At 38.3% G+C, this 27,015-nt stretch overlaps 1 protein-coding gene across 1 annotated transcript in view; it reads right to left on the bottom strand.

The window, feature by feature from the left end:
• TMEM74 (transmembrane protein 74) overlaps nucleotides 1–20,941 on the bottom strand; it is a 40,923-nt gene extending 19,982 nt beyond the window's left edge. The window contains exon 1 of the mRNA XM_072410737.1: nucleotides 20,831–20,941. The gene's annotated coding sequence lies outside the window, so the exon portion shown is untranslated. The remainder of the gene's footprint in view (nucleotides 1–20,830) is intronic.
• Nucleotides 20,942–27,015: the final 6,074 nt, after the last annotated feature.

Genomic DNA, 27,015 nt, shown 5'->3' with positions numbered 1-27,015 from the left:
CCAACTGTTGGCTGTGTATACATGATCAATTATTGTTGAAATGATCTTTCATGTTTTTTTCCAGGGACAAAAGACTGAAAGATGAATGAACGAGCGCTGTACATAAAGCATCCTTCTGTTCTATGGAAAGGGGAGAATGAGCGAGTCGCACCCCCCTGGACTCTTTCCCCTTCACTTGTATTGTGGTCGTTCATCATCTGTCATTCATGGATTTCTCAGGACAGATCCATGAATGACATTTGCATACTCTGTATACATGTCAGATTCTCGCCCAAGACGAGCCTAGCCATTTGTATTGGGCAAGAATTATCTGACGTGTGTATTTCATGACCAATTTATTAAAAAAATAAAAAAAAAAAAGAAGCTTTGACTTGCATGGATTTTGGAGTTCCCATCTCATCTTCCACTCAAAGTTAGCCTGTGTTATGGGCTAGGAACATTGGAATTCAGGTCTACTGGGGCTGGGACCAATATCAATAGTTCTGTTCCTTGCAGCTCAGCAAAACTGGCTGAAGCCATATCAGTAATAAAAAACAAAATGAACAACTAAAGCCATTAGTATCTTAGCTCATAATCAGTTTTTCCCTTACAGCAGACAAATGGGTTGTAGATAAGAAAATAAATGGCAATCTGTTATTTGGGGGATTTTTGCCAAGAGCACGGTACAGTACAAATCATTATTGTCGGCAGTTTATTTTGAAATAGGCTGAATTTATCACGTACACCTCCAATCTAGAATTATCCACTCAGTTTATAGAAACTCAACAATGCAGTCCCAATCCTCTTATGTATCTGAAAGAAACCATACACTTTGAAAAATAACTGTCCTATGCTAATCTTCAATTCTTTTTATGCTAAGCTTGCGAAATGAAACTGATTAACAGGCAAGAATGCCAAAAAAATTGTAAATAAAACTGGCCGGATGTGCAGAAACTTTCAGTGGTTGCTGGGTGGTTACTTTTAATTATCTATTTCTCTTACTGTACTTATAAGATTATATCATAGCTTTTTTTAAAGCTTATTTAGTATATCTCTGCATTTGATATGCATTTTCTCATGTTTTATCTCAATATACATGCTGTATAGAAAAATAATTGTAGACATGCCCAAAATTTAATGTGTTCCTTCCTTTCACATGACAACACAGCTCTCAATTTCTAGGTGCATGGTGTCCACCCTACCAACTTATACATTTCCGATGCACCAAAGGGGGCAGATCTCTCCTTATCTTATGCTCCTCCTAATTCCCATAATCCCCTCTTGTGCACAGACAGAGAATGCAGAAAAAATGGTCGGCCCACAAGATTTCTGATGAATTTAACTGGTATTTTCTTCTTGAGATAAAACAAAACACTATCAGGAAATTGCTATTTTTTTATATACTTTAAAGCAATGAGCGAGGGTTATCTAAGTTATGCCATTTGGCCTTCAGACATTTTGTTTTGGCATACAAAGGGCCTGATTTATTAAAGCTCTCCAAGACTGGAGAAGATCAACTGTCATGGGAGAACCTGCGTGATCCAGCAAACCCAGAATGGATTTCCTAAAAAATCAGTTGCTATTAGTTGGCAAATATATTGAGTCTTGGGCCACATCCATTCCAGGTTTATTGGATAACCGAGGTTGCCCCATGATAGTCTATCTTCTTCAGTCTTTAGAAGAGCTTTAATAAATTAGGCAAAATTTTGGAGTTTAGATAGGAAATTGCTGCAGAAGGGCCACAGTTTGCAAAAGCTGAGGCATTAAGTGCTGGGCTATTATATTGGTTAACCTTTAGGCTCTTCCCATTTCTATCTCTAATGATGGACATTTTCCACAACCTGCAAGATGTTTGTTAAAGTAAACATTTAGTGGCCAATGGCAAAGCCAGTGATGGAGGGAGAATGGTTCATAGCAGTATGCTAAAGTAACAGATCAACTTTTAAGGAACTTCCAGTAGGTAAATGAGCCATTGGGGAAGTCATTAGTTCCTGTTAAATAATGTTCTTAGTCTAACTGCTTTCTTTCAATCTTTCCTAGGGTGGATTAATCGGCTACAGTTTGACTTTTATATTTTGCCTGCAGATGCTCTTTAAGTATCCTTTTTAGAAAGTAGGACAGATAATGAATTCTTTTTGCCACCTTTCAATTGGGAAATATATCATGACGCGTCTTGATATTCGACCTTGGCTCTGCTCTTGTCATCTCCTGATCTCTGCTTTTTGCTGGTATTGATTATCCTGATTGGTTTGCATTCCGGAACTCAATTTGCTGCTGGGGTAAGACTGCTGGGTCTCTTGGGAAGCTATGTATATCACTGCAGACAGTCAAGGCTGCATTTAGTGTTTGTCCGCAGGCCTAGTCAGTGGAAGCTCCATACGTAACATGCAGGAATAGCAGCAACATGACACTTAGGGGCCGTCATTGCTGATATCCTTTTGATAATGCTAAGTATTTGGTTGTTTGGTTGTTTTTTTGTTTTTTTTTTCTGACCCAAAACAAATGTGCTTCTTAAAGTTGGCAATTTTGTTCCAGATCAAATGATTGGAAGTATTGAAGTATAATGGTCAAGAAGACAGTGGAGGATCTGAAGAGTTCAGGAATGTCAGCCTTTGTATTTCTATCTTGGCAGGCATCCTTTCAAACTAATGTGTAAAGAAAGTTTAGAGTTCAGTGTAGCATATTGAGTAGAAATTGCCTTACTTTTTTTTTAATAATTCTGGCAAAAGCAGGCTGTGAAAATCAGCATTTGTGCTGCCTACTAGTCACGGTTTGCAAGTATGTCAAGCTTAACTCTGATTCTGTTTTAAAAAAATCACCTATGCCTCACTTCATCCTTGCTATAAACAAATAAAATCCTTACCTTTACTGAAATCTATTAAAATGCAGATATTGTCACTGTTTCTTATGGTTCTTATAGCCAGACTTAACACTATGAGATGCTTATTCTGTTACTGAAGCTTCTACCCCAAGTTCTAGTCAGGAGTGGAGTTACTATGTGTGGAGGCAAAACAAATAAAGGCTGGATGAGAATCTGAAGTGTGTACAGCGCATGTTGTTCATCGTCTGAACGACTGTCCTGATGGATCCATGGACGATGAACGACGAACAATCGTAATGCAAGGGAAGGGCTAGAGAGCGCAAGGGGGTGCCGCTCCATCGTTCTTCCCTCTCCCTTCTGCAAAATGGTGCAGTATGTATAGCACTCGTTCATGCATCGTGCAGGGCATAGTCGATGGAAAGGATCATGAAAGATCTTTTCCAACGACTATAATTGGAGGTGTGTACGCGGCTTAGCCAGATCTGGAAAGTAGACCATGCACCTGAAACTAGAGCCTTGCATGGTTAAAATCAAGGGATGCTTTCACAAGAAATGCAACCCTTCCTGGTACTACTGAGAAATTGCCAGCCCCCTCATTCACCTTCCTAATGGCCAGTGGGGTGGTCCATCATAGCAATGGGCCAACAAGAAGATCAAGGAGCTGGTGAAGACGGTCAGCTTTTAAAGCTGCAACAAAGTATTAAAATTTGCATTTGAAGACCAAACATTGGAGCTCTTGAAAAGCTGGTAGTAGCTAGACACATTATTTTTCTGTATTGCTGAATATATTACACCACTTATGTAAGTAGCTTTCTCAATTCAAGTTAGCCTTGGGAACATACCCAACATATCCAGCTAAGCCACCATGCCCTTACGCAATATGTTAATATTCCAAGATCATGGATTTGTAAAAACAAATCACTTTAATTTACAAAATCCAGTAACTGTGGTGCCATGAAGACTGCCAGATGTGTTAATTGTTTGGGTCACATTGCTGAAGGTGTGAATTGCTGTCAAACTGCCTGGAGATATTATAATAGCATTATACCTGGGTGAGATGTGATTGTGAACGGCCCTCATAAATGTTAGGGTCTTGGGAATGCTTTCCAATCTTTGCGCATTCTCATGCTGATGTTTACATACATAATATATAATAACAGAAATTTATGGTGTAACCCATACTAATACCAATTTCATAACATCCTTTTATTAAACAAGCCAAACGATGGATATACCATGTTTAATTTTAATTTAAAGCACATTAAAATGGCACTGATGTCTGCATCATAAGATTAATTACCATGCAGCTTTCTTGTAGTCTTTAACAAAACATGCTAGTCAGCAGTCCGAAAAAATGTAATTCCTTATCTGTGAGTCAGTTAATTTGCCTAGACAGAACAATGATGCTTCTGCTGTGAGCTGGATAGAGATAAGTATACAAAGGATAGAGAGATAGACAGGCAATAGACACGCCAACACATTTCATCAAATGGACTACTGAAAGGACATGATGAAGCAATGGTTTATATCTATATTGTCACTTTAAAAATTCCCTTCAGGTATACAGAGAAGTAACAGCATTGTCTATATGAAAAAACACTCTTTTTGGGTCTATATAGACCCTGCAATGAAGATTTGTTAGCTTTTCTGGAGACAGCCGTTAGATGATGCTAATCATATTGCCAGCATGTAGTCTGCTGTTCCAAAAATTTGACCTGGAGATGCATGGATTTTGGAATTTACATCTCTCTTCCATCGTCTTCCTAGAGAGATGCCATGAATTGCATGCCAGAAACTAATTATTATGGTCACTGGGTTTGCCAGGGGAAAGCATTTGCATATTTATGACCTCACAGATCTCTTAGCAAGTGATAAAATTTGCATTTTGGTAGAATCGGAAGTCCTTTGAAATTTACATTAAGCAGTGGTGCAAAAAATAAAAAGTAGAACATGACCTCTTTTACATACCGTATATACCTAAAACTTTTACACAATCATCTGGATGTAAGGTATATACACAAGAATAAGAGTGCGATCTTCACTGCATAAAAAACAATTTTTGTAATATTTCCAAAAACAATTTATAGAGAATATCAAAAGCACCACAAGAACACAAAAACTCAAAGGCACAACTCAAAATTAAACTTGAAAATGGTTATTACACTTTTTTAAAGAAGTATGTCCATAGCTCATATTATAACAATTGGCGATTTTAATTTTTCTTAACCCCTGCACTAGCTGAAATTTCCTCATCAGTCATTACAATCACCAAAATATTTGGATCTTCAGTGTTCTTCAGTCCCTAGCTCTGGCTGACATCTGTTATGAGGTCAATGCTATAGTAAAGGTACATGTATTTTTAACCTAGCGGTAATACATATTTTAGGATAGACCTTCCCCCTTAAGATACCAGTACCTTACCATTATTACCCCAATCTAAACTCTAAGTGGCTGGTCCAACTACAATTAAAACATATTCTCTTTTCTATTATAACTTCCAGGTTACATATGGGTGGTGGCTTAAAGCTGAATTAGATTCAAAACGTGGAGAATTGCTTTTTTATTACAACCATCTAGAAAGTTTGTGTTTGGCTGAGCATTACTTGAAAAATCTACCCATTAGCCCTGATTTATTAAAGCTCTCCAAGGGTGGAGAGGATACACATTCACCAGTGAATCTGGGTGATTCAGCAAACCTGGAATAGATTTGTTAAAAGTAATTTGCTATTATTAGCAAATGTTTTCAATCCTGGCCCAGATCCATTCCAAGTATCCTCTCCAGTATCAGAGAGCTTTAATAAATCAGGCCCATTGTCTTGATTTTCTCCTTAAAAATAGCACAGTAGTTTCTAAACCCAAAGTTGATGTAAGTACCTGTTGCCTTTTTAAGGCTACGTACACATGTGAAAGGATTGTGAAAGATCCTTTCCATACAGCACTGTTCTGCTCTATGGAGAGGGGGAGAACGATGGAGCAGCACCCTACTGTGCTCTCTCCCCTTCACTTTCATCTTCACCTCTTACGTCATCCATGGATCCGCCAGGACGGTCGTTTGGACAACAGATGACGAGTACTCTACACACGCCAGATTCTGGCCGGATATCAGCCCTGGGCTGATTATCGGACGAGAACCATCTGACGTGTACATAGCCTAAGATGAAACTACTGAGCTGTTTTCCTTCCTCCATGCTGGGGAGAAACCACCTCCAGTACTTCCCTGCTTCATCTTAATTTAATAACTTAATCTGTGCTTTCTTCATGTCACCTCCTGCTTTTTAAATATGACCCCGACTCTATCAGGAGAGCCCCTGTGATATGATTAGGCAAAGCCTTGTTCCTTTTCTAAGCTGGGCTCCTCACACAGAGACATGGTGCAGAACATGGTATTACCAGTCAATAATGGGAAAAGATCAGCTGCAAGAAGTTCACAGGCTGTATTGTTGATTAATCCTTTTTCCTCTGCTTTCTTTTTTGGCACAGCTTTCACAGAACAATACACTTTAATGAATCTCAACTACTTAACCCCTGTTAATTCCTGTCCACATGGTTGATAGTTTAACAATTTTAAATTAAAAGAGAGACCACAAGCTAATGTGGGTAGGACATACATTAGGTGACTGTTCAACCAGTTTAGAGAGAGATATGTTAAGTCAGAACTAAAGCTACATACACACGTTTAATGGTTCTCGACAGATAATCGACTCAGGGCCGATATCTGGTGAGAAACTGGCGTGTGTACAGCGCCCGTCGTCTACTGTCCAAACAATTGGAAGGGAAGGGGGAGAGTGCACAGCGGGGTGCCGATTCATTGTTCTTCACCCACTCTCTATAGAGCAGAATGGTGATAAATGTACAGCACTCGTTCATGCATCGTGCCTCCTTAGTCGTTGGAAAGGATTGTGAAAGATCCTTTCCAATGACAATAATTGCACATGTGTATGCAGCCTAACTCTATTTTCAAAAATTTGCAACCAGGTAATTGCAGAATGTCCCTTCTGGAATAATATAACAATTTTTGAAATACACGTATCTGTTCCCATTCTGTAGCATGTCAATTTTCCTCTTTATTATCCTTGGCAATTGGTCTTGATTAGCTGGGCTGGGATAATGTCCCAGGGGAAGCCAGAATGTGCTGGATACCCAAGCTACTTATGCTGGGATGTGTCCTGGCTACTTTGCAACTTGGGTTGCATGGGGTACTTAGTTGGAGTTATTGGGCAGACGGCCCACCCTGTTAACCCTAACCAGAGATAGTGGCAATCGCTCAACTCTAGGTTACTAGTTAGTCAGGAGCTAACTAGAATATTATTTTTGGATTGGCTGAACCTTGAAAACACTGCATTGTGATTACCATTGATAGAATGAGCCAAGTATGCACAGGACAAGAATGGTACACAAACTGTTTTCACTATTCCTATGTACATAGGATCCTGCCGTTTACATTACTAAACCAGACTTTACTAATTACTTCATCATACACCATCAACTAGCAATGAATGCAAAGAAAATGTATTTTTACACCATGTCAAGAAAAACTTCAACACCTCACTAAGCTCTGGATGATCACCCTCCAGCAATCTACAGTACCACATTGCCACATTTACATCTTCATAAAGCCAACTGATATGTGATATTCATGTGTATTTTTAAAGATGATCTCCAGGCAGATAAAATGCCAATTAATGTAGATCTCTTACTTTTTTAAAACATATATTGAAGCTGAACTACAGTCATCCATAAAATATTAGGTTTGTAAAGCTTTATAGGCTTTTTTAATTATTTGATTATGCTCCTTGTTAGAAAATTTTAAATTAGCTCAAGAGCTATAGTGACCAATAGGCAAATAAAAGCTTAGTCATTGCTGTGAAAGAGGACAAAGTTGTCAGATCATTTTTAAATGCCTGAGCCACTTTAATAAAGTATGGCTTTTTATTAGATTTCCAGGAATTCATGCATTTTTACTGTACTTTAAAAGGTGACTGAACTTTCCATACTAATTTTATCCCCCTCCAACCATGCGTGTGCTGCCAAAAACTCAGTGCAGTGGGCCTGATTTAATAAGTTTCTTGATGTAAAGAGAATCTAAACTAGCATGAGAGAATCTCGGTGATCCAGCAAATCCGGAAATGACCTGGCTCAGGACTGAAAACATTTGCAAACTAATGGCAAAGGTTTTTTAAGAAATCAGGTAGAGGTTTGCTAGATTACCCAGGTTCTCTAATGATAATCTACCATCTCCAGCCTTAGAAAGCTTTAGTAAATTAGGCCCAATGTCTTTTTTATCTGAAAAACTTTCCAAACCCCCGGGTGCATAAATATGATAATGGCGACCCCCGAAAGTTTGCCAGGGACAGGCAGCATACATTAGAAAAGGTCAGGGTCCGGTCTTTATAATATTATATCACTAAAAGGCAGCATTCAGCCCGTCTCCATATAACAGCAGAATGCTGCCTTTATGTAGTCACTTCAGCTCCCTGGGATTTAAGGATTGCCATATACAGGCTAGGAAATTAGAGGTTTTTTAAACAATAAATGTACCGCATAATATTATTATCTCTTTGGCTGCATGACGGTTGCTGAGTTGGGAGTGTGACATAACCCTTCAAGCTGTATGTGTTCTTTCCAGAACAGTTACTTTGTAAGGCTGACATATAAATGCTCGGATAGGTGCACATAATACTCCATCCAAATGACTATTTTTCAAACTATTCATTGAAGTCTATTCCCTGAAAAACAAGATTATTATTTTAAGTGTATTTTTTAATAAAAGCATAACTACAGGAATACCTGCTCTTTATGAGTTATCGAAGGACTGTTTTTTTTACTGAAAAATGTAATTTTTTTTAAAACCTCCTATCTTCCAAAAATTTAACCTTGACCTTGCTAGTGCTCACTTAGTTTCTCCTATAGGGCCAACAAACCTACTATACCACTGACTAATTGTCAAAAGTATTGTTTCCTCTCTACTTTGCATCTCCCTACAACAGTGAGCAATGTAAAAAAATAATTATATTTATATTTATGCTGCAAGCTCATATTTCTCATGAATTCTTCTTTTATCCTCCTCCTAGATCAGTAATTACCAACCTTTTGGAGTTTGGAGACCACTAAATCTACAGACTCAGGGACCGCACAAGTGCAGGGGGCTGTGTGTCACTCAAAGGGGAAGAAACTTCCCCCAGAGTGACATCATAATGCCAGAACCTGCCCACTCTCCCATCGCAGGGAATGCGATGGGAGAGTGGGAGGGTTATGTCCAGAGACACAACCTACCCACCATCCTGAGCCTGTGATCTGTATGGGGGGCATGGTCTATGGCTCTAGCTGCTGTGCCCCCCCAAACGGGGTCCTGACCCTACTTAGGGGGTGCACCGTCCAGAGCCGAGGACCACCGTTGGTCTTCATGTTGTTGCGGCCCTGCTGACGGACCGGGGATTGGGGACCTCTGTCCTAGATGTTTTTCCTCAACAAGATCTCAAAGAACTCTAATATGGGTAATTTGGGGTTTGTGCAGAAGCAGGGGCAAATATAGGGAGGTGCAAAATATGTTGCTGCACAAAAGCTTTGGATTCCAATAAATCAGCCCCATTGTGATTAAATATTTGTGTATGCAGTAATGGTAAAATAATAGATACTGGGTCAGAGGAAAGGGGTTAAAAAGTTTTTTTACTTTCGTTATTTAGGTAGATTTTCATTCACTTCCTGTCCTGTAAACGTAACATTGGACAAAGGTTTTACAGTTAAACATTAGCTAAATCCTTAGCTGGTGCTCCAATGTAAAGTATTAAAAAAACAGTTTTCGATAAAAAAAAAATCCCTATTACTAAAATAAAGCTAATTACAAAAATATTTTTAAAAAATCTTCAAATAAAACAAATTAATTACTGACTTCTGTTTTCAAATTTTCAGAACTGAGTGATATAATTTAAAATGGAAATGTTATCTGCTTAATAAAACTACTGAAACTATAGGTGCGTGAAGCGTAGAGTTGTTCTCTTCTCATTTAATTAGCAAACACAATTATCTAGCACGAAAGAGATATGAATTGACTTTTAATGAGAACATTTCTTCCATTTCAATGTTTATTTGTTTTTGTCATCATCGTTTTTTTTTTTAGCCCACTGGCAATAAATAGGATCATCAGAGACTTTAAATGTAAGCAGTATTAGAAAACTGATTTGAAAACAATTTAGGAGAAGCTGTTATTCCGACAAGTAACAAAGTGTAGCATGGCATTCTGTAGAATGGGGACCTTGGGGAAAACAAATAGGAAAGATACAATTAGTGACTTTATGTTTAAAGAGACCCTGTTAGTGTCATAATGGTTTATTCCATCAGATTCCTGCAACGGAAGGCAGAAGTCACATCTATGGTGACCCATTTCTCCTCATACATCCTGTCTTGCAGACTTGAAGCCTTTTTGTCATTCAAAACTTTTGTGAGGGCAGAACTTGGTTTATTATTATGAACCTGTATTTTTATATCACTAACATAGTACGTAATGCTTTGTAAAGTCCATTGTCATTTCACTAACTGTCCTTCACAGGGTCTCAAAATCCAATGTCTCTACTATAGTTATATGCTAATCACACAGTCTAAGGCCAATTTTAAGGTAAAGCCAATAAACCGGAGCTGCATGTATTTGGGATGTTGGAGGAAACTGGAGTACCATGGAAACCCATGCAAACTCCTTGTTCCTTGTTCCATTCAAACATGGAACTTAGCAGTGACACATTGGCATAGAAGGAAGAAACCAGGTTCCACTCCAGAAACCTACTGTACTAAAACATTCACAGACCTAACAGTCACTTAACCCCACCCAAGTCCTCAACTGTACCAAACCTACCCCCCCCCCCCCCCCTTCTAATTTTTGGTTTCCTCTATTGTTGATTTCTAGTATGCCTATTTATTTCTCTAGTAGTTGAACTTGATGGGCCTGTGACTTTTTTTGACCTGACTAACTATATAACTCTGTACCTATGTAAGATGTCAGAGGGAAAAATGCCTGTATACATGTAGTCCCCGGGTTACATATGAGATAGGGATTGTAGGTTTGTTCTTAAGTTGAATTTGTATGTAAGTTGGTACGGGTACATTATTTTAATTAATGCAATTAGGACAGATGTTTGTTTCGACATATTAGGCAGCGTGGTGTCAGTTACTGTATAAAATCCTCACTCTGAGGGTTTGTATTGTCATTGTCATTAAAGAGTTACAAAAGGTTGCAGCCCTTATGATCACCCACAACCTCAGTTGTCTTTACCAAAAGACTTCTTCTACAAGTCATGTAAAAGCCCACCCCCCACCCCATCAAGCCTCCGTCCTGCACACCAGGGTGCAGGGAAGCCCCTTTCGTATCTAGGAGTAGTCTGTATGTCAGATGTCCTTAACTCCGGGACTACCTGTATTAGTGAGCAGCTAAAAGAAGAATGTTCCCCTTATGATGGTGTTTTTAATGCCACATTAAGAAAGCCAAGATGATCTCTAGTTTCATGCTGCTAACTCTACAGTAGTGTTGGTTTATGTACTATACAGGTACCACAAAATGAGAGGTCACTCATCCACAAGAACCCCCAAAGAAGCTCTGGAGGAACCCTAGGGTTCTTTAAAACATTTGTTGAGAATGGCTGGTATAAAGACTATTTAGTGCCACTGTTTATTTATGGTTACTTTAATTGATACACTGTGTACTTGAAGGGTCAGTTTATTTTTTTTCTTGTAAAAATGTAGGGTCATGTAACCATGCATCTTTATAAAATGAAAAATCATAAAATGTATAAGAGTACAAGAGTAGGAAGAGGAGATGAAAGTACTATACATAGGTGAGTAAAAATAGCATAAGGGAAATAAAACACTGTACAGAATCGGTGTGTAATACAAAAGTCTTGGGATGAATACAGCGATATAGTGAGAAGAGACTAAAAATACTCCACAGTATCAGTGTTACCTTTATTCAGCTTGAAAGCCATTCAGAGTGAAAACTGAGCATGTAAAAGCCAAGACTTGTTCAGGTTCAAGAGCAGGGATGAGTCATACATAAATTGCATTCAAATCTATTTTATATAAAGAAAAATTGGGAAATAGCTTCCATAATCATATGGTATTAAATATCCCTTTATAACGTGTGTGTATGATGTGCATAGTGTCATCCTCCACTAGGTCATTATCTGTATATGGATATTAGCGGGCCGCTAGACAAATTACGATCTGGTTTTTTAAAGTGAACCTTTCACCTAAAATGTAATAATAATTTATTAAAAAGCTCCCCTTTCCTAGATGTTTTTAAAGTTATATTTATTAGATATTTATTTTTAGACCTTTCCTTTTTTCATTCCTCACCTAGGCAAGAATGATTGACAAGTAAATCCTACAACCTCCAGAGATCTTTACATCACACATCTCAGCAGATTTTAATGGTGCGTTTGCTGATGCCAAGGAAACATATACCCAAATTTGTGGCACCAGATCACACTCTACACATGTGCAAGATCTGGCACCATGCCATCAGGAGCCAGCTGCAGTTGGTGCGGGTGCGAATATACATAATAAACCCTTTTTATTAGAAAAGGCGAGTGGATAAAACAAAAAGAACACATGGCTCCTTACCACAGGAATTTAGAGAAATTCCCTAAATGTGATGGGTAGATGGGGAGATACGAGGTGCAGGTAAGAATATCTGGTGGTCATGTGGTCACCAACTGCACTATATATGGTACTGGCACCTGATTGACAGCAAGCAACAGTGAAGGTTGTGCACAAAATGTTTCCAATCTTTTCCTGTCCTAGTTCTCAGAATAGAGGCTTCGATATTCCGCTCAGCAGTCAGAAGCTCATGGACATTTACTTGCCTGTTGGACTTCCTTTTATTCAATAGGGAACTCTTGGATATCCTTTTCAATAGTTGGACCTGCCTGCTTAGGATGATTTGTGCTGCATTGATTTTTAGAATTTTGTTGAGTGCTGAGCAGTTACAACTTCATCATCTTAGTTTCCTTTTTCTATTTCCAAGTAGCGAAGGAGAAGATGGGAAACACTTTCCCCACCACCATCACTGCTTCTTGCTATTATCAGAAGCCTTGAGCTGCTTATAATGTCATGAAGCCATTTTTGAATTTTGGATGGAGTGGAGAAATGATACACAGCTCATAGTGTACTTCAGCCCTGGAATACATAAAAGGGTTACATGCATGTAGTCATGATGGATTCAACAGACCAAGAAGTACACCTGGATTGTAATATTCACATAAAAATTATTGTTTATTTAAGCACACTTGTGTTGTATTGTATTGCAATGTATGGCTACATACATATTTTCATTTACAGATTTTAAACAAACATTCTTCAAACCCCTGACGAAAGCCGACAGGCAAAAAGTGTCTTCTTATTTTAAATACCTCAATAATGATACCATTGTCCAGTTCGTCAGTCCCTTTTCCTATGATATTGTACATAGGAAAGGCCGAAAAAAAGGCAGTGTTATTATTTTATATACAAAGCTATTGTTCAAATTGTTCTTTACAAATATACTATTTCGTTGCGGCACTAAAACCCTAGATATCCTCGGCCCTTTTCTTTCAACAGACCAAGAACATGTAACTAGCATGTATCGGGACATAGGAGGACTCTTTATGAATACCCTAAATATGGTGAGACTGGAATTCAGCTAAATACAAATTAGAAACAAACGGGATTACATGTCAAAAAATTGATATATACAATATTTTTGGGGTACAATATTTATATATATAAAAGTGATATATACTTGTGAACTGCCCACACCCACAGTACTGTATGACTCTTTATCATTAGTTCCACAGATTCCAAGCATTTTGGATGCATAGTAAAATTTAACATGGCACACTCCAAAACTGTATGCCCACCAATGAAACTACTTGCTCCATGAAACTACTTTCCTCATCAACTTACAACACCGACTAAGCAAGCTCTATTTACCAGTTTTTTCTGGCAACTTATTATAAAACAGATTGTAAGTAATTAAAATTGAATTGATTGACTTTTGAATGAAGACTCCAAAAAACTTTGTAATTGCTTTGACCCCTACCCTGAAAACCCAGAAGCGTTAGCATCAGACATTACATCTTTTATCACCTGGAAACTATACATTTTTAAGTATTTCTTTAGTAGGGATTTAGAAATCTATATTTATCTATTGCTGACATCAATATGCCAGTCTTTTATTTCTTGCCAGCAAATGTCTCTAAGGCAGTCATAGATATCTCCTTAAACAGATGCTGACTTTGTGTTGTATGCAGTTTGTAGATTCCGCTGACAATGTTTTCAAGGTGCATTGGTAAGGTAAAGACACACTTTAGGTGACCTGAAAGCTGTAATTTCAGCATCTGGATAAAAACTGGTTGGAAATCTCTCAGGAGATCACCTTTAGGTGAATGTGCATCAACAAGCTTGGAGATTTTTAAAGATGGATTTTATATAACCATGCACACACATGTGCATACAGAAACACATACACACCTCAGTACATGGTTAAATGATATCTTGGCTTTATGAAACTTGTTTTTTAGGTAATAAATATCAGATCAGAAATGTTTTGTTAAACAAAAGGTAAGATGTTCCTGTTACAGAAACCTGGATTTCCTGGATGCTTCAATCTTTTCTGCTTGCACTAAAGTTGAAAGTGATCCAGCCAAGCTGACCTCCTTGCTCACAATCGCTCATCATCTTCTGCAACTTACAGCCAAACCAAGGCAGGCTGATGTATGAGAAATCCTTTTTTCCAAAGGACAATTTCAGTGATTATCAGCAGCAGCAGCCAAAAAGGAAGTGATCTTTATACTGATTAAAGCATATCTGTGTTTTGCCCATGAAAGCCCAAACAACAGGCTTGCTATCCTGCCTCCCTCTCTAGCAGTACATACTTTTTCTTCATTCCCCTGGGAGAAAGTACTAAATATATATATATATATATATATATACAGGTAGTCCCTGGGTTACATGTGAGATAAGTGCAGCTACGTGTTAGAAGGTAAATATTAAAATAAAATTTAAGTAAAATAAATAAAGTTTTATGATGCTACAGCACCACCATCGTGTGTTTCTTCACAGAGAAACCACTAACATCATGCAAAGCATCTGACCAGATGTTACCTTACCAATTACTTGCTGAATCCACCCATTTTTGAACCCTTTGCACGTGCTTCTAACCTTGCACTTCGCTGTCTACAAGTCCCCTGAGAAAGCCAATACAGGCGAAACGTTTTGGGGCACAACATTTCCTTTACATTATATTTATATATATATTTTTTGTTTTTGATCCCCCATTATACCTTGCTCAGTGGACATTCATTAACTTCTGGAGCAAGCTGTGCTTTGATATGCAAAAAAAAAACACCTGCAAAGTTTGTCTTGATCATTAAAGAATTACAAGAGTTTGCAGAAAGAGCTCAGTCCCCTAAGATCACTCACAACCTCAGCTGTATTTAGCAAAAGATTTCTTCTGCAAGTCATGCAAACTGCCCCTCCAAGCCTCCGGCGTGCACACAGTGAGCAGGTAAGCCATATTCGTATCTAGGAGTCATCCATAAGCCGGATGTCCTTAACCCGCGAACTACCTGTATATATATTTATATATATATATATATATATATATATATACACAATTTAATTTGCACTGGAGTTAGGAGAATAAGTGCTGTCACGTGGCAGTACTGGGTAAGCTTCAACTAAAGTATCTTGTGTGCCATCTTTATTTCTGCATTTTTATAATGCATGGCTATTGGAAGCAAATCATGACAGCCAAGGTCCTCTAAAAGTGAGGCTTAATGAGAGAGACTCACAGAAGTGGACTTTTATCATGATTATACCTGACTTTTTAATATATAAACTCCTAAACGGTACTCAAGTAAGATTTGTTTTTGTTTCATGTACAGCAGGGTAGGAAGGGATTTACCATTCATTTAAATTGTTGGATACAAAGAGCTCTAGGCTTACTTGTGTAATTTTGTAATGTCTATTATATCCCATGAGATCTGATTATTTTACCTTAGGCTGCCAACCCTCTTGGGCCTAAAGGTATTAAAGTTATTATTCAGATTGTAAAGCAGTGTTTACCAGTGATTACTATATACACAGCTCACAGTACATTAGTGTGGTGATCCGTTGGAAGAATGTATCTTACATTGCTGGCCAGTGGGAAGAATGCCACCCATGCCAAAAAGATCATTGGGGGGGGGGGGGCTCACCTATACTGACCTGAGAGGCAAAGATTGCTCAAGGAACCCCTAACAACCACTGGAGGAACCCTGGTTGAGAAACACTTTTCTAGAAGCTAAAACCATATCCATTGGGCTTTTATGTCTAATGATCTCAGATTGACTTTCAGCTTAGCTATGTCATGCAGGCTGGGTTAAAAAAGGCCAAGTCATTAAGCTTAAGGAGCAGGTACGTAAGATTTTAAAATTTGTAAAGTATATCAATTTGAAAAAAAAAGGAAATCTCAACAAGACAGTAGTGATGATACCATATCTGCACTACGAATGTTTGTTTTGGACCAATAGAGGTTGCAGAAAAGTCTTACTGGAAAAAAACAGTAAGTACAAAAGTAGAAAGAAGTGGAAAATAACATCAGCTAACTGTTTTGTTTTTTAAGGAAACAAAAGATTTATGTTAACAGCTTACAAATTTTCCTTTTTTATTGGTAACATTATTAATTTTTATATTGCAAGCTCCTTGAAAAGCAAAAAAGACCTTTTTAGGGAAGCAATAAAATAATGTAATATATGACACCATAAAAAAGCATTCAGAATTACTAAATAGGGCAAACAATAAAAAGTATAGCAATCTACTGTAGCCAATAATACCTTGTCTTCCAGCAAATTAAAATTGGTAAAGTGAAATCTTACAGGTTTCTCTGGTGTATGATATTTTGTGCATCATACTAAATAAAAAAGCAAGATATAGCCACAACACAGTATATAGTAAAGTATAGCAAAAAAAAAGCCATGAATACATTTTAGTGGAAACCAAGAGCTGTCTATGCATGCCAATATTAGTGTGCTGCTACAGATTTGGTCATATACACACACTGATTATCTACAGGGCACAACAAGGCAGACAGATTGAAGGTAAAGGTAATAATAAAGGTACAAAGGTATACTAAGAAAACCATAAAAATGGACAATAGGAGAATGTAACCACTTGCTCCCCTTTAAACAAAACCAAGGCAAATGAAGACATGCATGAATGCTTATTGATACCCCTTCTGATACGGGAACTGCTAGAAGGGTGGTCAAGTGAGGACCTACCTGCGAACACTTGTTTTTATGTATGATTATGCACCTGACAGCTGTCTGAATGGGGTATAATCACCTGGTTGCATCAGTGTGTTGCAAGTAGGAGTGAGTGGGCTCCTCTTTGTTCTATCCTCTATAGGAGTCTTTTTCTGATCAGTAATTCCCCAAATTGCCATAACGGAGGGATGAACAACTTCAGGGATCCACTGTCTGATTTTCACCTGAGACAAGCATGGTTGTTCATCTTAAATGACTATTATCTGATGTGCGTATATAGCTTAAACCCAGTAACCAAGAAGTATTATATTAAAAGAATACCCATAAGGCAGAGGTAGACAAACTCCAGCCTTTAGGATGGACACGGACTAGCCAGTATTCCAGACCCCGCCCCCTAATTATTTATTGTTGGATCTGGCAGTATTGAATTGTCGCATTATCACAAGTTCCTCAATATCATAGAGTTCCCACACAGAAACCCCAATTACTATGCCTGAAGAGCAGAAGCAACGCACAGCTACCAGTCTCTGGAAAGTTGACCTCGCATGTCGTGTCTTCAACCGCGAATGGACTGACAAATTATTCTTCATCCAACGCAGCAACAAAGCCCTTTGTTAAGTGTGCAACTACACCAAGAGCACTTTCAAGCAGTCGAATCTCAAGGGGCATTTGGATGCCAAGCACATGCACAGGGACTACACCACGGATCAACGGAAGACTGAGGCTGCTCCCTTGCAGTCACGGTAGGAAAAAACCTTTTCTTGGACACCTTGTTCCTTCTGGCCTAGTGTGCCTTCTTGACCTCCAGAAATAGCTTAGTAGTCCAAAAAGTTTGCCTACCCCTGCCCTAAAGGGTAAAAATAATCCTTTTGCTTAAATAATTTTCAGTTCCCTACCACAGAACAAGTAGGCAAAAACTGGAGTGCTGTCTAAACTTTCAGAAGAACTCCAAAAAATAAGGCACCCCCAACCATCTAATATAAATGTATATGTGTAATAATAATAGCTAGAATTGATTGCCTAAAAAGCTTCTATCACCTGTCCATTCAGTGAATTGTGACAACGTCTCCCATTTCCCAGCAAGATAAACTTACCTAGCTATACTCCTTCCTTGGCCACCAATATTTTGGAGAAGTTCACCCCAAGTTAAGGGTGTAGGATTGTTCTGGAGATTACCCAAGTAGATGATGAAAGTGAATATATTTACCCACCAGGGGGAACAACTAAGTAGGAAAGAGGGACAGTTCCTCAAAGTTTGGGGCAGTTAGTAAGAATGATATAGGCCACTTACGTCTGAACACCGTCAAATTAGGGAGGCCATGTGTTACCCCATACGTGAAGCCCAGCTCCTTTAGAACAACAAAAGGCTCAGAAGTGGGGATTTGATAGGAAGTTGTCATTTCCAACATGTTTCTTCAGCCTAACTGTGAGGCCAGATTTATTTTACTTTTAATGGAATAGATCCAAGCAAATTTGGCAGCAGCTCAGGGTTAATTAAAAACAAACCAGGTAATGTTGCCTCATCTTTTACCACTCTTTTGCAACAAACACAATGGGGCAAATTTGTTAAAGATTGGAGAACATAGACTTTCATTGGAGAACCTGGGTGGTCAAGCAAACCTGGAATGAATCTGGTCCAGGACTGAAAATATTTGCCAACTATAATGGTCTACGTTGTCCAGTCTTGGGGAGCTTTAATAAATCAGACCCTATCCATTGTAAGTAAGCCCTGCAAGTACAACATGCCTTTCCATCGAGCTTTGATTGTCTTTTTTTAATTATGGAATTGTTTCTGGATCTTAAAGAGGTCAAAGTCTGTGACTCTTAAATCAGTTTAACAGATACCAATGATTTTTTAGCTTTTCTGTAAGGGTGGCAGCCTTCTCAACGGCCAGCCATGTAAGACACATTCTTCCCAGTGACTGTGGATATAGTAATTGTAGCAGGGGGTTCCCTGAAGACCTGAAAATTAGTTATTGGGGTTGCCCCATGTTAAAAACATTCAGAAACACAGAATTAGGGTACATTTTACAAATAACCCCCCACCCCGTGTGTCCAGATCACTCTGCTCCATTACTGCAATATGAGATTATAACATAATACCTATGCTGCAGAATATGCTGTAGAACAGCAAGCCATCTGTGCCACATGGTTGGCCATTTGTTCACTGATCTCCTCTGAAAAGGATGATCACAGTTTTTCCTGCAGCTCTTCCTTAATGTCTGGCACCGTAAAACTTTAGCTGAAGTCACATGACTACATGCAAAGGCATTTGATTACATGGCTGGCCCATGAAGCTGTATTTTTGCAGAATAAATATTTCATCTTTTACATTATTATTACTATTATTATTATTATCATTATTAATAAAAAAAGGATTTATATAGCGCCAACATATTACACAGCGCTGTACAATAAATACGAGTTGCAAATGACACACTAATACAGACAGTGATACAGGAGAAGAGGACCTTGCTCTGAAGAGCTTACAATCTAGTAGGAGTAATCTAGTACTATTTACTTAGGAGGAGGAATATTGCATTTTAAATACATGTGTAACATCACTGAAAAAGGTAGAAATTATTTAAAGAACCACAAAGGTAAGGGAAACCTTGCACAAGTCATTACATTTAAAAAACAGGCAGATTGCCCAATCTTTCTCGGTGAGATATCTGCCTGTAAATGGACAGTGGTTACTTTACTTGCATCCTGCCAGCCTCTTATCCTTAATGTAAGCTGTTCCTTTTTCCACTTGGACACAGACGGAGAACACTAACTCATCCTACAAGGCTTCCAAATCTATAATCTAGATGGAAACTAAATAAGGACAGTAAAAAGCTGAAACACAAAGTCAGGATCCATTTAACCTTCATAAATCACATCAATGGCAGCTGTTTAAAGCCGCCACTAAGAAAAAAAAATGTCCATATATAATATATAAAAAAAGCACAACGACCGATCGATGCAGTCTGAGCAAACTCTCCACATTCCCTGAGGATAATGAGGAAGATATGCATTACCCAGATTAAAGCAGGTTGTGACCAGACGATAAACAGACTCTATAGAGAAGGTTATTGTAACCCAGAGATGCTGAGGATTCTCCAAGGAAATGTGATATTCCTAGGAGGCATGATGGTGCTCCAGCAGCAGAAATAAAGACAAGCTTAAAATCCGTCTCTAATTAAATCCACAAAAAGAAAAAAAAATTGGTTTCAAACTGATTCAACAAATGATATTTTATGTTATTACATTCAAAGTATTATTCATTTCCATTCATTATATTTTTACTTTATTAAAAAAAACAGTAACAAGCTAAACAAAACACTACAATCTGACACCTTCTATAAATAAAGTGAGGTCAAACAGTAACACAATACAAATACGCCTACAATTCAAAAGTAATATTAGCAAGAAATTGTTACATGAAGTTAATTTATGACAATCGTGTCTATGTAAGAAGAGTAATATGTGATACATTACAATGAAAGTGTAGAATAATTTGCAAAGATGTATTTAAAAATGAAAAAAAATAAAAGGAAGGAAATTATTTGTGGAAAACCTATTAAAAAGTCTTCGACTTTAATTAAAGATAAAAAAGAAAACCTTAAAGGGGTTGACATGTGCATGGAGATGTCAGGCAGTGTCTGCCTTTAATAAGGGAGATAGAAAGCAGCATGCATTAATTGTCACACGGCAGTAAATGCAGCCAGTTGGCAGGAATTGAATTCTATAAGCTTATTGTTCCAGGGGTCCCGGTACTTACTGATGGGATTGTATGGCTGCCCCCTGTCCGGTATGCAGCAGCAGGTTTTGGGAAAGCGGTAGCACTTTGTAGCCTCAGCTCAGTGTGTTCTGCTCATCTTCAGCATCCAGCGAGGATGTTCTTAGCTGGGGAGTGGTTGTGTGCAAAGCCTGATGGTTGTTGTAGTTTGAGAATAAGGATGCTCTGGTCCTGTGTGTTCAGAAGACTGACCAATGGTAAGCATTGGAATTATTATTATTAAACGGGATTTATATAGCACCAACATATTATGCAGCGCTGTATGGATTTAAATTGGAATAGGGAGGATTCCATCTTTTTATATTTCACATTTTTAAAAATTATTAAAAATAAATTGAAAAAATATTTGAAATAAAAAAAGTAAGAAGTGCACATTAGTTTGAATGCAGAACAAATAAAAATACATTATAAATAAAAAGTAGAGAAAAAAAACTGTTTTTAGGATAAACAAATTTGTATTGTATATTTCAAATGATTCATATATAACATCAATGGTGATATCTGGTCATTCCCATTAAACAAGCATGGGACACCTGACGAGTCAGGACTCTGACGTGGTCTACATATCCCATGCTTATTTAATGGGCATAACCACCTATCACCATTGTTGTTATATATGATTAATCATGTAAAATATACAATACAAATTTGTTTTGCCCAAGCTTCCTGTTTTATATATTGTGGGGTGGCAAATATTAACATACAATGAAGGATTGCTATTCCTACTCCACATTTGACATAAATACATTGTATTTCATAATTAATATTAATATACTAAGAACATTTATATTTATTTTACTTTTTGATTTTGTGTTTTAGTGTTTTGTAACTAGTTATTGCAACACTAACATATATGTATTTTAAAAATATAATAAAAAAAATGTTGCAATTATATTGTTTATTGTTTTGCTTAACCTATGCAAATGTGAACACATCACCCCTATATTCTAACCAGGTTGCCCAATGAAATGATTACCAGCTGCACATCTTCTGTATGCCTACAGAACTACAACACCAACATCTGCCACAGGTTTGTATTCTGTATATTACCCCTGTTCATAGATTGGGCACAATGTACTGGTCAGACATTAAAATAGGTGGAGGAAAGCAGTTACTGAGGGATTTGGGTGTGCTTGTGGCAGAGCTGGGATGTACAGTTATGTCTGCAGTGTTTTTGTACATATAGCAGATCCATAGAATTATATCCAGCATAGGAGAAGAAATTGTGCTGACTCCATATATACAGAATAAGAACAAATACTGAGATTTACACCCAGCGCACAGGACAAGAGACAAATACCGGGAATTACACACAGAGCAGAGGACAAGAGAAGTAGTATTGTGCAGAGTCCCTATATACAGAATAGGAAGAAATACCGAGAATTATACACAGAGCAGAGGACAAGAGAAGTAGTATTGTGCAGAGTCCATATATACAGAATAAGATCAATCACAGAGAATTTACACCCAGCACACAGAGTGGAATTGTGCAGAGTACATACATATAGATGAAGAACAGATACTGAGAATTGCACCCAGCACACAAGATAAGAAAAATGGTACCATGCAGAGCCCATACATACAGAATAAGAACAGATACTGAGAATTACACCCAGCACACATGATAAGAGAAGTGGCACTGTGCAGAGTCCATACATGCAGAACAAGAACAGAGTATTACACTCAGATACAGAGCGGTGTACATAAATATTGAATAAGACCAGATATTGAGAATTTCAACCAGCATACAAGACAAGAGAAGTGGTACTGTGCAGAGTCCATACATACAGAAAAGATACTGACACTGAGAATTAGACCCAGCACACATGATAAGAGAAGTGGCATTGTGCAGAGCCCATACATACAGAATAAGGACAGAAACCAATGTCAATCACATAATGTGCTATTGCTAAGTGAAGTAAAGTAGATTGAAATCCTCACTAAAGAATCACTTATTTATAAAGTAGCAAGAAAAACATTTGCCACAAACATTACTTTATTTATAGACAAATAATGTCTTTTTTTGTTCCCTTCTACATAAGTGGCAATCAGGTAAAAATATCACCACTTTTCAGCGGGATCGCCATTTTTAAAAGACTTCCACTGATAAAACATGGCAATTGTCAAAGTAAATCACATATACAGTGGTGATTAGCCTGATCACCAATTTACCAGACAATTAAAAATAAAGAAGACAATATGACACAATGAAGATCATCTGTGTTTGTCTTTAAAGTGGAATTATTATTATTATTATTATTATTATTATTAAACAGGATTTATATAGCGCCAACATATTACGCAGCGCTGTACATTAAATAGGGATTGCAAATGACAGACTAATACAGACAGTGATACAGGAGGAGAGGACCCTGCCCCGAGGAGCTTACAATCTTTAGAAATAAAACATTGTGATCAGATACATATTTTATTGCGGAAGACACAGGGGATGTCCCTTCTGCACTAAAATACCCTTACCTGCCTGATTTTTGAATACTCTCACCTGTCCCTGTTCTGTTGCTGGCACCACCTTCTTCTTTCTTCTCCTCTTGCTGGTTTCGATCTTCAGACATCTTATTTGACTGGGCTGGGATGTCGTGGGAATTCATTTGATCACAGCAGCAGCTAAAGTGGAAGTAAGGATGCATTGGGTTGTGTTTTTGACAAAAGATGACAATGTCCAGGCAGGTAAGTATGTTTTAATGTAGAATTGACATCACCTGTCCCTTTTCTGCAATAAAGCCCTGCCTGATCACAAAGTCTGGTCCCTGTCCCTTGAAAGTGGAACTTTAGGTTAGCTTTATGGGCATTTCAAAGAAGCAATATAAGTCCATGGCAGGTGATTGCCACTTTAAAAAAAAATAATTGTAAATTAGATATTTCATTCAAGTGACTGAGTGATCTTCTAATCACCTGTTTAGAATACCTGGGACTCCATGTATACATTTCCTCTACATATTTGCATGCTCTGGCCGCAGCTGATTCTCATAGTTTAAAGAGGACCTATCACCAACATTTTTACTTTACATAAAAGGGTAGACAACTCTCCAAAAAAGTGGGAAGTCCCTCGCCTTCTGTCTTTATCGCCTTCTATCTTTATCGCCTCCTGGGGTGCGTGACGTGGGTATCCAGGCTGCGCCTTCTGCGCATGCCCAATCTTGGAGCAAGATAGGAGCTCCCTTGATCCCACCAGAGATGTCCTTAACTGGCTCCCCTGTTGTCCTGTAATCCAACATTTTCCGGGTGCAGAACCAAATCGAGGATATCTCCGGTGGGATTGAGGAACCTATGGAATTAAAGGATAGTGGGATCTTTCTTTTGAGTTTAGTTCCACTTTAACAGCAGTGACTACATCATCGGTCACCAACCGGTGGTCCGCGAGAAAATTTTGGTGGCCCACAGTTCTGGCCGGTGAGCCCCTGGTGGGGTCAGGAGAAGAGCCCCACTGGGAGGGCACACCGACCAGAGCAGCGGACCATGTCCTCCGTACAGATTGCAGGCTCATGAAAGTGGTCAGGTTGTGTCTCGGGACACAACCCGCCCACTCTCCCAACACAGGCTCAGACTTGCGATGGGGGCCATGGGTCTGAAAAGGTTGTCGACCACTGGACTACATCACAATATACCATTGCCCTGTGCCTTGTCATAGCTGCTTGTAGTCCAATTGGGGACTACAAAGAATTTGCTGGAGGAGCATTGACTCTTTTGTAACCGAAGTGTCTTTGGATGCTGGTGCTATTTAACTAAACGTACAACAGAAAACAAATCCACTTTCTGACAGTAAAGAACATGTAAAACAACGAACCTGCTTTGTATGTGTTTTGTTTTAGATATACATCTTTTTTTTTGTTTTTATTAATGAATAATTTAAAAAATGGAATGGAATCCACCATTTCCATCAATTATTAAAATAAACCATTATTTTAGGGCAATCATCTGTTGTTGTTGTTGTTTTTTTGTTTTTTTTAACATAGTCAAGAATTAATGTAAGAATTCATTTTAAAACACAAATAACTCCCAATATTATTGCACCAGTGAGCCTCTACTTGCCCATTTGCCCTTTTGTTTCTGACCATTTCCTTTTCATTTATATCATAGTTAACTCTCTCAGCAGAAAATAAATCCATAGCTTTACACGTGCTGTATATTCTCCCTCGGATCCGGCATAGTAGTTGCCAAGACAACATCAATCTCTGTAGCTAAATGTGGTTGTATGGTCCAATAATGAAGCAATGTTTGAAATTTGAACCTTTTCTAGAAGAAATGCCATCCGCCAGGCAGGATGTTGTATGTCAATACACAGAGAAAACAACCATCTCCACTCGAGATAAAGATTGCCAGTAATCAAACGTAAAATCAGATTATGTGTTAATAGAATTTCTTTTTTTATTGTAAGCTGCGGGGATACAAGGCTACATAAGCAGACGGAAACAGATCTGTAATCAAGGCGTGAAGATATTAGCAGGGTTAGCTAGATTTTCATCGTCCAGTCTAAAATCTGGAGTATGAATAGTTGTCCACCAACGTCATTTAGTGTTACGGATCCCTAAAGGCCGACAGCTAATGGCTGCTATTGATTTCTTATAGGGAGGATTTAGTAGGGTTCCCCTGGCTCATCCCTAGCCCTCCGTTCTTCACGGAACAGAACATTTTTCTATAACATGCTTTCTGTGCAGCCATGCACTCTACTGTCACTGGAAATCACTAATGATTGTTTCCGCCAACAATTATTGAGCATGTGAATGTAGCGCAAGCTGGACTAAGAGTGTAAGAAGTTCACGTACTAATGAATTTAGAAAAAGCAAATGCCTACTTGACCATAGAGCACTACATATAAAAATTCTTCTATTAAATCCTAAAATTGTATATTCAGTGGTCTATAGTCATTATTTGTTTTGCCCACTTTGCCTATCTTTATATATAACAAATAAGTCACCTATTTACTGATAACTTACAGTACTCCACTTTCTTACATTTCCCATTGCTTTATACGTCTACATCCCTTACCCTGGGTAAGGTCTATTAAGAGCATAGTCAGAGCTTACATAAATTTAATGATTTTCTTTTTTTTTACCAGGTGACAGCATTCAGGCCTGCCAAATGGACACCCAGTTCTGAGTACTTCTTCCTGGCTGCAGGTCACCCAACCCCCTATACCTGGACGTGTTGCATATATGCAATGATCACTATACTGTAATTGGAGCAGTGGGTCATGGAGTAGGCCAGTGAGAGCACACAGACAGATTGAAAGTAAATACTGTATATGTACTAGTCCCTAGTTATGGTGTCCACATTAGGATTTTTGGTCTTAGGAAATCAACTTTCATTTACTTAATTGCATTTTAAAGGAACAGTGTTGTTGCACCAGAGCAATGTATCTCAACCTTTTTAAGGTAGGGGAACCCTTTGAAATACCTTTTAGGTCTCCAGGGAGCCCCTACTATAATTACTATAGTCACAACTTACAGTATTTTAGCATGGTGATCAGTAAGAAGAATGTCACCCTGACAGATAGTCAAAAAGATCATTGGTATCTGTTAAACTTACCTGAGAGTCACAAATTGCTCTTTGCTCAAGGAACCCCTAGCAACCTCTGGAGGAACCCTGGTTAGGAAACGCTTCTCTAGATCCTTGCTTCTGATTTGATGATAGCCTGAGCCCAAAGACTAGGTCCAAGGAGGAACGGGTCCCACATCTTGGTCCCATTGGACATGAGTACATGAACCACCAGACATGAGTACATGAACCACCAGAACTGAGAGGGCTCTGGGGTTGCTCTAGGGAACAGTAGGCAGCCCAAAGGGCTCTGAGGAAATTAGGTAGGCTAAAAGCTCTAAAAAGAAGAGATAGTGACTGAAAGGCTCGGAGAAATGTAGGATGATTGGAGGTTGTGTGTATGAAGCTGTGTCATATGTATGTGGCTGACTCTGAGGATGGAAGGGACCTCTACCTGCACCATGCTAACCCTCAAAGAAAACCAGGGCTTCCCTGGTCAACTTTTGGCCAGTCAATGGCACACTGACACCCAACTGACATACCCAGGCTAATTAATCACCAGTTCTACTCATTCCAGCAAAAAGGCAAAATCCCATATGGGTATTTTTACATTTTTATTTCTGGTATTTATCTTCTTTGTAAACTATGAAATACAAAAAAAAATGCTCTTA

The sequence above is a fragment of the Pyxicephalus adspersus genome, chromosome 5, assembly GCF_032062135.1.
Source record: "Pyxicephalus adspersus chromosome 5, UCB_Pads_2.0, whole genome shotgun sequence".
NCBI lineage: Eukaryota > Metazoa > Chordata > Amphibia > Anura > Pyxicephalidae > Pyxicephalus > Pyxicephalus adspersus.
Note: the sequence above shows the minus strand (reverse complement) of the source record. Positions and strands in the feature narration are given on the sequence as shown.